Source organism: Zootermopsis nevadensis, unplaced genomic scaffold (assembly GCF_977971745.1).
Source record: "Zootermopsis nevadensis isolate Lab colony 2312 unplaced genomic scaffold, Znev_1.0 Znev_ptg000028l, whole genome shotgun sequence".
Lineage (NCBI taxonomy): Eukaryota > Metazoa > Arthropoda > Insecta > Blattodea > Termopsidae > Zootermopsis > Zootermopsis nevadensis.
The window spans coordinates 9,822,320-9,835,344 of NW_028259160.1; the positions used below are offsets into that span (position 1 = coordinate 9,822,320).

At 38.0% G+C, this 13,025-nt stretch overlaps 1 protein-coding gene across 3 annotated transcripts in view; it reads left to right on the forward strand.

The window, feature by feature from the left end:
- The window catches only part of LOC110839403 (Fanconi anemia group J protein homolog), a 147,879-nt gene that overhangs the window by 29,658 nt on the left and 105,196 nt on the right, over positions 1-13,025 (forward strand). For all 3 annotated transcript variants that reach the window (XM_022083568.2, XM_087357390.1, XR_015537450.1), the window contains one exon: positions 5,649-5,749. The gene's annotated coding sequence lies outside the window, so the exon portion shown is untranslated. Of the gene's footprint in view, positions 1-5,648; positions 5,750-13,025 lie in introns of those variants that run through there.

The window sequence follows — 13,025 nt, forward strand, 5'->3', positions numbered from 1 at the left end:
TATTATAACGACTAATGGATAAAAGTTCAGACTTGTAAGTCCAGAAATTACAGCCGAAGTAGAAGAAAACTGAAATACGTCCATCTCAGTCGACTATATAGGCCTAAATTTTTTGAATAATTTTTTTTACAAGTTCACAGCTTCAGTCGTTAGATTCTGAACCAAATAGGCCTAGTTATTTACTGTGGACAAACCAAACATCGACGTACTTCTGAAAATCGAACATTTTTCAAAATAAGTATAAATAGTATCGAAAACCCATCCTGAACTTCTGCCATGAATTTGATTTCACAAGTGTCTCATCTTTTATGGGTTATCTTGATACTACTTTTTATGACATACGAAGCGAATGATGTTAGTTACTACTATTGCTGATTTAGAGTGGACCTAAATATTAAAGGTCGGAATTGTTGTTTCGAATTTACACAGAAGCATGTTTTCTGTTTTCATCTTACATATCCTCGTATTCCGAGCTGAGTTCGGGAATTTCGCATGAGCTAATCTACTTGCAGACGCAACACTTGGGCCCTAAGAATTCTTAGAAGAGCCCTCTAGGACTGAGTGTGTCCAAGAAATTCGGGCAAAACACACTTAGGAGCAGACAAGTAGCCAATATTTATTTACGTGTTGACTACATCGCAGCTCAGCCACTAAAGAAACATGCCTTGTCATTGCCCTTAACACACTTCGAAGGACAGAGGTAATGAAATCATTTACAACTTGGTTTAGACACCTTGGCGCATTGGATCCTTACAGGAACACACTGTCGTTGCTACTGTCTACACGGGTACATCCCGGTTTACACGGTATTTGCATTTCTGTCTGACGAATTTCCAAGCCGCTAAGTAGTGATTAGACCTGTCACTTCAGCTTCGACAGATAAATAGACAGATAGGTACTGCAAAGGTGAGAAGTTTGACCCCCAGTTCTACTATTGGTTTTCGATTCGGACCTCGCAAAAGTTCCATAATGCATTCCTTATGTAGGTGTAGTGAAACATGTGCCACTTTTGCATGGCGTGCGTCGTGATGGATGCCCCACTGTGTGTCGCTGAGAGCTGCCGCCTGTTTCGTGTTTGCGACAGTTTACACACTCCACCATTTATGTATTGTCTTAAAGGTCACACAGAAAAATACTTGTGCAAATAATTCTCAAACACCTGAATAGAAGATGGGTCAGTCTTTATATTGCTAAAACAAGGGACAGGGCCCAAGAGAGTAAGTGTTTGTGCCGTGTGGAAAACGGATAAGTTTAGTTTCATGAAGGAACTAAGGAGACCCCACATTGGGCAGGTCAGATTGACAAATTATACCATGCATTGACTGAAATACTATAACTGTTATCGCAAAAACCAAATCTGCTCCAAATTTTATTACATGTTTCTCATTCATATGTTAGAACGTGGAGTAAATTATGACAACCATAAATTATTTATATCGTTAACATCTAACATAAATGGAACCCTGAAAAGGGAAGAACGACTTGGAATACCTAAGTGCAGGTGGAAGGATAAATTACGTCAAAACGAATCTTGGAGAAGGAGAGTGCCAATTTTATGAAAATTATTTAATCTTGGCACCCTCTTGTGGGTACCTAGGTATCCCGAGCCGTTACGCGAACCTTATGCTGGTCATTATATATTGTCTGAGTTGTGTTTCATACAGCCGACACACAACACCTTGGTCGTTGTCTATTGTCTTCAGCTGGCTGTGCTGAAGGATTTTGCATGTTTTTGGTTTCTTCTAGTAATTACTGTATGATCTGAGAATTCGAAGTCTTCAATTAATAATCATGTTAATAATCATAACAATGCTGGTGCAAATTTTTAAACTTTAGAATGACATCTATTTTTTCACGAAAATCATACGTGTCTAATATCGATTGTTCAATAGACATTTGTGCCATGTCTGGGTGTTTAGACTAGCAGAAATGTCACTGAAGAATCAAATTGTTCATTATTTAAGACACATTTTACAGTTCAACAGACACTGGAAATCAGAATCTTTTGTTTTTGAGTTGTTTCTCATAGGACTGCATGGTGTGTTAGAGTGGATTCTGCAGTAATTTTTATTCTTTATTAACCCCTCTGCATAAACACGGTGGAGGTCTCTCTTTTCACTTTGTTTCAATTCGAATCTAATGCATGTTTTCTAGAACACGTTCGATCATGGTCGTAATATATATTGCTACCAGATGGCTTTCGACTGCTCAGCAGGGTGTGATGTATGTTATAGTCGAACCGCACCCTGTATAAAACACTCAGCGCCACTGTTGGTTGCAGTGAGTACCACACACAGAGAAAGAGAAGGAGAGATGGCGGTGGCGGCAGAGGACAAAAACAAAAGAAGAAAGGTAGTCGTCATGGCTGCTCTTAAAACCTGTAGTGCAAAACAAACAGGCTGAGACCAGGTGACTGCTTTAAACGACAGTTGAAGGAAGATAGAAAAAACAGTGTTTGGAAACACAGTCTTTGTAAGTTTTTCCCAAACATGTGCATTTGCACTGCATATACAATAGGCCTATAGTAATTAAGTGTGATAAGCATGCTTTTTCACCAGCTTATCATACGAGTTCAGACACTTCTTCCCTCAGCCTGTCATTGTAACGTTTATAAATAGTACCACTAACTAAAACGAAAATAACCATCTTCTCATACAAGTCGTTACGTGATATTTTAGTACTGAAGAGGTTATGTAAGCGTATATTGAATAACAATTGCTAACAAAATATTCGAGTTTGAATATATAAATTCATTGTATAAAAATCACGTAGCACCTCTTTCTTTGTTAAATATTCACTTTCGTTAGAATTATGATAAATCTACAAAATTCAGTAACTGTATTCTAGTTAATTTCATAGTTTACAAAAATTGCTATAAATCAATTAATTACTACTTTGGGTCGATCGAAAAAAATAATTATCCGACAGTAGAGACTGCTCAAGAAATGTAAACCTTAATAAGAGAGTGGTAAATATGTATACAACCATTCTGTCTTCTAGTAGGTGTAATTTGGCGCGGTGATTATTAAATGAATCCGTTTATGAGGTTGGTTATTCTGCAGACTATGAAATAATTGTTTTCGTAATAATCGTTAATAGGGCCAATTAATGTTGGAAACTGTGTTGTATTTTATGCCGAGTAGGAAAAAAAACGTAATTACTATTTCGGAAGTTCGAGTTTTTATCGAAGGAGTAAGTTTTCAAATTTTAGATGGGCTGCTCGTTATTTGTGGTCCTTAGTATAAGTTACTTTCTAATAGCTGCTAGTATCTGTTCTCTGTAGAACATACGCTCTACATTAATTATCGATTATTGCCATACAATGTGAACCAATTGTAGATTTTTGCTCTCCTACTACTACTAACTTCTTTAATTCACAGCACAGTTTTCGTTTCTACGCACTGTATCCAAGACCAGGAACGAGACCTCAAAGAAAATACCAAACTCCTTTCAAGGAGTTTCCAGTGTCTCCCGCTCTTTGTGCTCACTCTGCTGCTGCTGTTATTTTTATTATTGTTATTATTATATCCTCTGTGACTTACTTTACGACAGCTACATTGACGAAAAATTATTTCAAACTTTTAAGATGTCGATTTTCGTGTACATCTTTCGATACCACATCTTTCGTGCAGCATTTGCTAAAGAAGCTTTTATCTAACTAATCCAGTAACTAAATGTATATTAAAAAGAAAGGCAGATAGGAGCAGAAATTCGAGAAAGTCATTCCCGTAGAATTTCAACGGACCTTTCCCGCTAGTGTTTTTATTTCATCATCAGTTTGTTTAATCATATTTGAGCGTACTTAAGATTGATGGTTGTAAATTAGTACACACCTTTGTTGATACTCCGTCAGAAAATAGCAAATTTCCTAACTTGTCATGTCTATAAAAAAAGACATTACATCAGAAGTTACACACCGACACTGTAACTTGTCATTGCGTCTGCCGGTAAAGCTCAGTGATTTCAGTCTAAGCCAGCTGCGTCACTTGTTCGTGTTCCAACTCAGGAACGGTCGTGTTAACGTGCCTTTATATTAAATGAACGCGTAATAGGAAGACCGTGTCCGTTCACGTGTCTTATTTACGAAAGTACTCTGCAGATTTCAATTTAGCTTCGTATTGTTGGTCTGTTCTCTTTTTTAAGTTTTAAGAACAGTTAAATGTTGGTACTTATCGATCCAATAAACCCCTAATTTTCGTGAGGTCGAAGTGGAACTTCACGATTTTTCTCCAAAATTATTTAATTTCAAAAATCTATAGGCGTACATAACAGACGACAGAGATTTGGTCAGGACACACAACTTACAGTTGAAACGGTATCAGTGTCACATATATTTTAACTAAGTTTCATGGCCCTGATGATGGAGGCAGAAAGGATCTCTAAACGTCTGTAAACTTCTATAAAAACCTCAAATCCCACATAATATTTCTTGAGAATCTAGCAGTAGCTCAGTTCGTCAACACATTCCCACTCTCCACACCTCAGCCTCTCATCTATGAAGCCCGAACATATATAGAGTGATCGAACAGTCACACAACCCATTTTTGACACATGTTCTTTTTGTCAAAAAAGTAAATTAAATCGAAATCAGAAACCAGATTACAATTTTGTACTGAGTGTTGGAAATATTCATCACGTTCAGTGATGCATACATTCACTCTTTTCCTCATGTCTGCTGTAAACCCGTAACACTTTTCTGAAGTGACGTCCGAAATGCACCAGATGTGATATTGTCTATTTGTTTAGGACAGGAAAGCCGGGAAATGTATCCCTTAACTCATACCGGCGAGTTAAGTAAGAACGAGTTTCGACAATGAGCACTCGTTGCACTTGTGAAAAAGACATCCTTGCACTTCGACTGATGAAAGACTGACGCGAGCAGGTTGCATGACGTGGGATGTGTTAGAGTCACAGTCATATTGTGTGTTTATTGATCAAATCGAATTGTATTGAGTTCAGCAATTTGACATTAAATAACATCACATTCTATACGTCGTAATTAAATAACCCACGACCCGTACGTTTTCAAATAATGATTCTTAGTTACAATATAACTTGTCTTCATCCTATGTGTGATTTTATTTATTATAAGAATGGTTTGGGATACGCTGGATCATACGCCACATGTATCTGTATGCAGGATATGATTCATTCTTAGAATAGACGTAAAATTGTGTTTTTTTTCAAATCATTGTCAGACTTTTAAAACCACCCCTCATTAGGAGACGTAATACATTTATATCTAATTGTGTGATTATTAAAATATCCATTCCGGGCCGTGCATTGTTACAGTGTTTAATTTATTTTGGATTTTCATATCGAATGGCTTATGGTTTATTTTCATCAGTTCCCTTATGAATGCGAGAAAAGCTCAATTATATGTGGAAAAGAAAATATATGCCTATGATTCCGCCACCATCCGCCTAGTAATTTCCTTTGTAACATGGAAACAGTTTTCTGTCGCCTTGTTTGTAGCTGCTTTCTAGGAAAATTGTCCAAGCCTCTAATTAGACCTGCCTGACAAGCTCGTAAATCCGACACATGGAGGTCGCTCTAAAGGGCACCAACATATAGGTGTAGGCAAAACTCAAAAACTTTACCGCGTCATTGATTATTGTTTAATTAATCTGATCGGTGGTTCTTTCCAGATGGCTTGGTACTCAACATTAGAAGACCTAATTGTTTGGCGAGAAAACAGGAGACTTCAAACGTCGCTCCATATGACAGAAAAGGCTAGATTACGCTATTGGTAAGTAAAATGGGTCACAGGACTGGAATTGCTTAGTTTTATTGTTTTATCACTAGTGTTTTTATTCATATTATCACGGCAACAAATAAAATTCATTAAGGTAACTGCAGTCTGTACTCGTCTGGAATATAAATTGGAATTTAGACGTAGTTAAGGAATTTAACACACTTCCAGTCATGCAATTCACAGTGACAGAGCTGACTATAATATAAAAACCGTGATTTTCGAAAACCCCGCACAAGAATCCCGTTTTCAAATTCTCGTTAGAACTGGATCCACCGATTATGGCCCCTGACCTTGTAGGGAGTGCCCAGTATACGGACCCCTCAATAAAGGAGCACGCGTGGTCACTAAATCACGTTACGGCACGCTTAGGATATGTTACATACGGCTAGGTTAATTTTTGCCACTTTGCATTAAGTTAGATGAGGTTTCGACATGTTAGGTTAGGGTAGGTTGATTGAAGTAAGTTGTGTTAGGTTAGGTTACGATTGATTAGTGGATTTTGTCAGGTTAGGTAACGTTTTGAAATTTTTTGTGATGTTTTGACACTTATGGCCACAATTCGTCACGCCCTTACATTACGTCACGCCTAGTCACGCTTTGTCACGCTTGATCATGCTTAGCCACGTTTTGTAAATATTCGTCCTTTTTCGGCACTTCTGGTCACACCTCGTAACTAAGTTAGAATAAGTCACGCCTAGTCACGCTTTGTCAAGCTTGAGCACGCTTGGTCACGCTTAGACTTATTTTTCAAATCCTCGTCGTATTTTAATATTTAAGGTGACCTCTCGTCACGCCTTTATAGCAGGACACGCCTGGTCACGCCTAGCCACGCTTTGTGACGCTTGGTCACTTTTAGTCACGCTTTGTAATTTCCCGACATTTCGACATATTTCGTGATTCCTTGTCACGACGTGAACGCACGACACGCTTAGTCACGCTATGTCACGCTTGAGCACGCTTGGTCACTATATCATGTTACGGCACACTTATTATGTTACGCACGGCTCGGTTAATTTTTGCCACTTTGCATTACGTTAGATGAAGTTACGACATGTTAGGTTAGGGTAGGTTGTTTGGAGTAGGTTAGGTTAGGTTAGGTTAGGTTAGGTTGGGTTGGGTTGGGTTTGGTTTTGTTAAGTTAGGTTAGTTTACGTTTGATTAGTGGATTTTGTCAGGTTAGGTAACGTTTTGAAAATTTTTGTGATGTTTGACACTTATGGCCACAATTCGTCACGCCTAGTCACGCTTTGTCACGCTTGATCACGCTTAGCCACGTTTTGTAAATATTCGTCTCGATGCGACACTTCTGGCCACATCCCGTAACGCCGTTAGAATAAGTCACGCCTAGTCACGCTTTGTCACGCTTGAGTACGCTTGGTCACGCTTAGACTCATTTTTCAAATCCTCGTAATATTTTAACATTAAAGGTGACCTCTCGTCACGCCTTTATAGCAGGACACGCCTAGTCACGCTTTGTCACGCTTGTTCACTTTCAGTCACGCCTTGTAAATTCCCGACGTTTCGACAAATTTGATGATTCCTTCTCGACACGAACGCAAGACACGTTCAGTTACGCTGTGCTGTTAGGTTAGGTTAGGTTTGCTCAGTTAATTTTGATAGGTTAGGTAACGTTTTGAACATTTTGACAATTATGGCCACAATTCATCACGTCAATACTGTAAGTCACGCCTAGTCACGAGGCAGTATGACCTCTGAAACGTTGGTAAACTTCGACCAGACTACACAGCGCAACAACCCAGAAGACAGAAATCTTCATACTAAGAATCGCCCTGATGAATGAGGCAGTATGACCTCTGAAACGTCGGTAAACATCGACCAGACTACACAGCGCAACAACCCAGAAGACAGAAATCTTCATACTCTGATGACGGAGGCAGTATGACCTCTGAAACGTTGGTAAACATCGACCAGACTACACAGCGCAACAACCCAGAAGACATAAATCTTCATACTCTGATGACGGAGGCAGTTTGACTTCTGAAACGTTGGTAAACATCGACCAGACTACACAGCGCAACAACCCAGAAGACAGCCATCTTCATACTCACCGCCGTGAAAACCTCAAATCATGTAAAGTAAACATCATTGGGAATTTAATCGCGGAATCAGACCGCGTAACGTGTTTGCTGCTGGAGAATTGTGTAGTGTAATCCGGACTGCGACGCTGGAGAGTAGCTGGAAAGTTAATAAGCGCGCATCAGGTAGGAGAGAAACAAGACGAGGAATGTCACCAAACAAACATAAAACAGTAATAAAAGAACAAAACAACAACAAGCAGCTAGATGGACGCACTGAAACAAGAATTCAATTGGAATGCTACCGCGCTTTCACGCGGTACCCGTCGCTCTATCCTGATTACAAAGAGATAACGAGACCAGGGCTGTACAAATCTTTGGTCCGTCGTGACATAAAGTTGTCGACACTTCATAACAGTGAAATTTCTGACAACCCATCGCCGCTTGATATCGTTTTTTGACATATATTTTTCCGTTTACTTACTGAAACGCAGTAAATCTTCCCTTTTAAACGATGAAACTGGGATGCTTTTCACTAAGTTCTATCTGAATATTATATTTTTATCAATTTATTACCTACATAATGACTTATTTCCTTACGATTTGCTCCAAAACATTCTGTAACTCGTAATTGTTTCTCTATAAACACTAAATGCATAGAGGGTTATAACAGACCACTTTTTGCATTACTTTAATCCTATTCCTGGGAAGTTCGACCTAGTTCGAAATCCGTGCGTTATAGTTTGTCACCACATTCGGGTCTAGTCCATATTAGGGAATAATCTTCTCCTTTAAGCTGCGAGGTTGTCATTAGAGTTAACTTGAAGCGTAAATCAATAAATTCTTCATTATGGAATCTTTAAAACATAGAATCCGAGTAGTTGGCACTTCTGCGTCATATTCTGGGGGTTTTAGTTTCAAATTTTGGCCCAAAGACCTGTTATCCTGATTTAGGTTTGCCGTGGCTTTTCTTAGATTCTCACAGGTAAACCTCGGCAAATTCCAAAAATTAGGCCACAATCGCCTTCATCCATGTCTTCTTTAGTTTATTATTCGTTTATATACATTGAACTTCCTACTGCGTCGTTAAATAAGCTACAAATTAATACATAAAAATTAGTTTCAGATTAGTTCACCACTCTGAGATTCTGAATATTCTTGCTATAAGGCAGGAATTTCTTCTATACTTAATTTGCTAGTATATAAGAACAAATTTATTGCCAAATTTACACGATCTTATAGGATCAGAATACATCAATATATGTTCGACAGAATTGGTATAGAATATAGGCCATTAATGTGTTCTTGTTTTTGTTGTGCTCATTTGTTTCATAATTCGTGATCCATTGCTTTCTGTGATAGTCTTTGACATTCAGATACAATCTTATTTTGTTTCTTTGCATTCATATATTGTTCCAGTTTAAGCTTACAGACTCTATAATGATATTATTATTTAAAATGTAGACTATGTAGCATTTTAACCCTCCGATCACTGAAGGGTATGCACTTGTTTGAATAAGAAAATGTTATTATCAACTCGTATATGAACATGTTACGATGATAAACTTAAATGGAATACACTGCCAGTTGAACAATAGCATAGACGTGTGTGTGTGTCTGAAAATTTAATGAATGTACAATGTGTGTCATGAATTATTCTTATTTTTTATGTGTTTGGAAACTGATTCGGTAGTCATAATAAGGTGACGAAATATAATTAATTGAATTGTAGGTTTTTCCTTCAGAGATCTTAAACGATAATTCATTCTTGTGTGATAACGGACACAGGACGAAGTTAGACATGACGTTAGAGTACATGTACTAAACAACTGCACATGTTCTGTCGTGCATAACACTTTGCAAGTGCAATTAGGCCCATTGTTCCTGATTGTTTTTAAGGAAATTATTGATTACATTTCCATGTCGTTGTTTTTTGTCAGACAGTAACGAAGCAACGAAGGTATCATAGTTTTTACACTATGAACAAGTACATGATATAGCCACTATAAAATGTTCCACATATTATATTTCGCTGAAACGTGAAATCCAATTGTAGTGCATACTAATGTTTTGAGGTAATTAATTTTTTGTGATTAAAATACTTGTTACTTACCGTGGACATTACTTCATGTGTGTCAGAGCAAACGAGTGTCGAACTGTACCGCATAAGATGTATTGTTGCTTACTTATTGCTTATAGTAGTAAAGTAGTCTTAATTTGACTTTAAACAGCTGATACTTTTTATAATATGATCAGCATTGTTTGTATACTTTGTCTGCTAAATTGTTCCAAAACATTTAAGATTGCGATCTGTGAAGATGCTGTGATAGCAAGTTGTTTTTACTTACCATTTAAGTAATTTCCTTCCTATTTCTCTGACCACAGAGTTAGGCTACTAAATTGCCTGTCTAGATAAACACTAGTTATTTCTGATGTATGAATCACGTTTTATTCGTTACAACTTTTAATAATAATATTGACAGTGCGAAACTGTTAGTTTATGAACGGCATATTTAAAATAGTATTTTATACTAGCTTAAAATATAGGTTAAATATACATCATAGTCGCATGACAACCGAGAGCTATATTAACTGAATATAACAAATGTGACTTCATCGCAGTCTAAACTACATCAAGATGTAGGTTCTGTTGTGGTTTCTGATTAAACAACTGAAACATTTGTTTTCATGCAAATGGACTTATTGTGGATAAACTTACGTATTTATGCCCTTGGTTAAAGTGGTCTTTAAAATCTTAGATATCCATTAAAAGTGAAATTTCTCTACTTTTTCTGAAATTCTCCAGTGTAATATTTCATGAAATTCTGTTTATCCGTTATCGAGTTACTTCTTGAGAATGGAGAAAGAGTCACAGACAGATGAACACAGCTATTTAATAGGCACTCCTCAGGTTAGCAAACGCTTCTTACAAAGAGGGGTTAAGACTGCAACAATAAATGCAATTTGTCCACCCCTGATAATATGTGACGTAAGAAGAATTCTTCAGGTGAAGTTTTGGGAAGGCGAGAATTACAACCCCATTACCCTGAGACGCAGCTTGGGTCCGGCCAACTTGGAGTCAGATTAACATCGGAGGTTAAGAAGGAATTTGTAGGCAAGAAAAGGTGAGAAGTACAGGCATCCTTGTGCCTTGCGCACCGCGCAGTGGCTACCGTGTAGTCAGAACACCCGCGTGCTTCTGTAACAAAGTGTGTTATGGACTCCAACGTGAAAGGTAGCTTAGCTGGTCAAGATACCTCACTGATGCTATTGAACGCGAAGCTCCATCACCTTGTTTACAAAATTCCCGTCATTCACTTCTACTGTGGACCAGTTGAATCCGTCAGAATTAAAATCTGTGTGTCTTAGATCTGATCATTTTTAACATTATTCGCCCACCTATGCCTAAGTTCCTTAAGTTGTCTCCCTGTTTCAACAAAACAAATTATTATGAATTTGGCGATTCCGCATGCATTCTACATGTTCCACCAACGTTGGTGTTCTTGGTGTCGTAACATTATTTTAATGCTAAGAAATGTGAAAATCCTCATTAACTCGTGTGAGGTTTCACCATTTCTTCCATAATCCAAGAACCCAGTCAACAAATTTACATTGTATTTACATGAAATTCATGTTAATGTTATTGTCTGTATATGCCTCGGTATTTAGTACTCTCTTCTCATTAGCTTCTCGTTCATTGTACATGCCACTTATATTAATCTATTTTCGTTTAATAATAAGGATAGAGAAACATTATAAATTGTGAAGATCTTTATTGTACTATTTTCTCGTGCATTTTATTGTTTCGTATTCCTTGCATCCGACTATTCTCCTCGCCACTTCGTTCTTAGTCAGCTCTGTCTATGGTCTATATTCAACGTAAGATACCGAGTTTCGTTCCCACACAAACAACATGCACAAATATACTTTTATGCAATCCATGCCTGCCCAACTACAAGCACTGAGAGGCCTTAAGGTACAATTTGGCTGCACGCGACAGAGACGGACACATCGCAGCTTGTCGCCACACACTTTTGAGGTGACGACCGAGACATGCGGCAAAGTGTTTGTTTTCTTTGTTTTGTTGAGACAAACGTGCACACATTCTGTGAAAAATGAGTACAAAAATGCTTCTGAAAAGGTTCCTCGAAGAAGAAGAAGATGTTGTGTTGCTGTGTTATTTGTTGCGAAAGAAACAAGGAAAACCTATGGGTTCAATATTCAAAACCAGACGCGAAGAAGGATCTTTCTGTCGGTGGTCAGTGGTCGGTTTTCTGCTACTAATTCTACCAATTGCTCATCTTGGTCACCAGTAAATTTAATTTCTGCCATTATTTTACTCAACAACACACGTGCTTCCTGAGCCCGTCGCGGTCTCCTGTGCTTTGTCTCTGTCGCCTGTCTTTGTCTCGCGCTCGTAATTGTACTTCATACGATTGTACAGAGAGCAGACAGGAAGCGATCAGTCTCGGTCTCGCAATTCTGTCGCCTGCCTCGGTCGCTTGTCTCTGTCGCGTGCAGCCAAATTGTACCTTTACTCTGCCTCATATGCTACGCGCTAATCGGGTTAGGTAGATGTATTTTTACTTTACCGATGCGAATAAAAATTGGACTCATAAGATAAAAGTAATTTGACGTATTACATTGTAGTTAATCAGAATTAAAATACCGGTGAATTTGCTTCTGATAAAACAGAAATAACTACCGCTATGAGAAACGAACATTTTTATATACATTTGTCTACATCAGCAAGTCGAAGTAAATGGGAGAAGGATTCATCTGTTAGTAAACGACAGTATCGAGATTTATACAGGCGTACTTCACGGTGCATAATGTACTCTTATAAGAGTAGGTACTGCAAAACGTGCTTAAATACAACCGCTAAAAATTTATTAGACTGTATTTTTGAGTCGAAATAATTCCGTACTTTTCCAAGTTGGAGATTGATGCCTCTGATATTGTTTCTTACTTGATTTATGCAGTAGGGATACAGCAAATAATTAACTCGATGGAACAAAGCCATTAGCGGCAACTTAACAGTCTAATTCTAAAGGGTTCTGACGATGATGAATTACACTGAAAATTGTTTGATATCTGAACTTCTTCCATCGTCTTTGTTTAAAAGAAAAACCACGACGTTTCGGAAAGTGGTTTTGCTTCCGTCTTCAGGCGAGACGTTAGGTACCTACATCCTGAGCCTGACAACTGATTTACGTCAGACTGCGAAGGTTTGG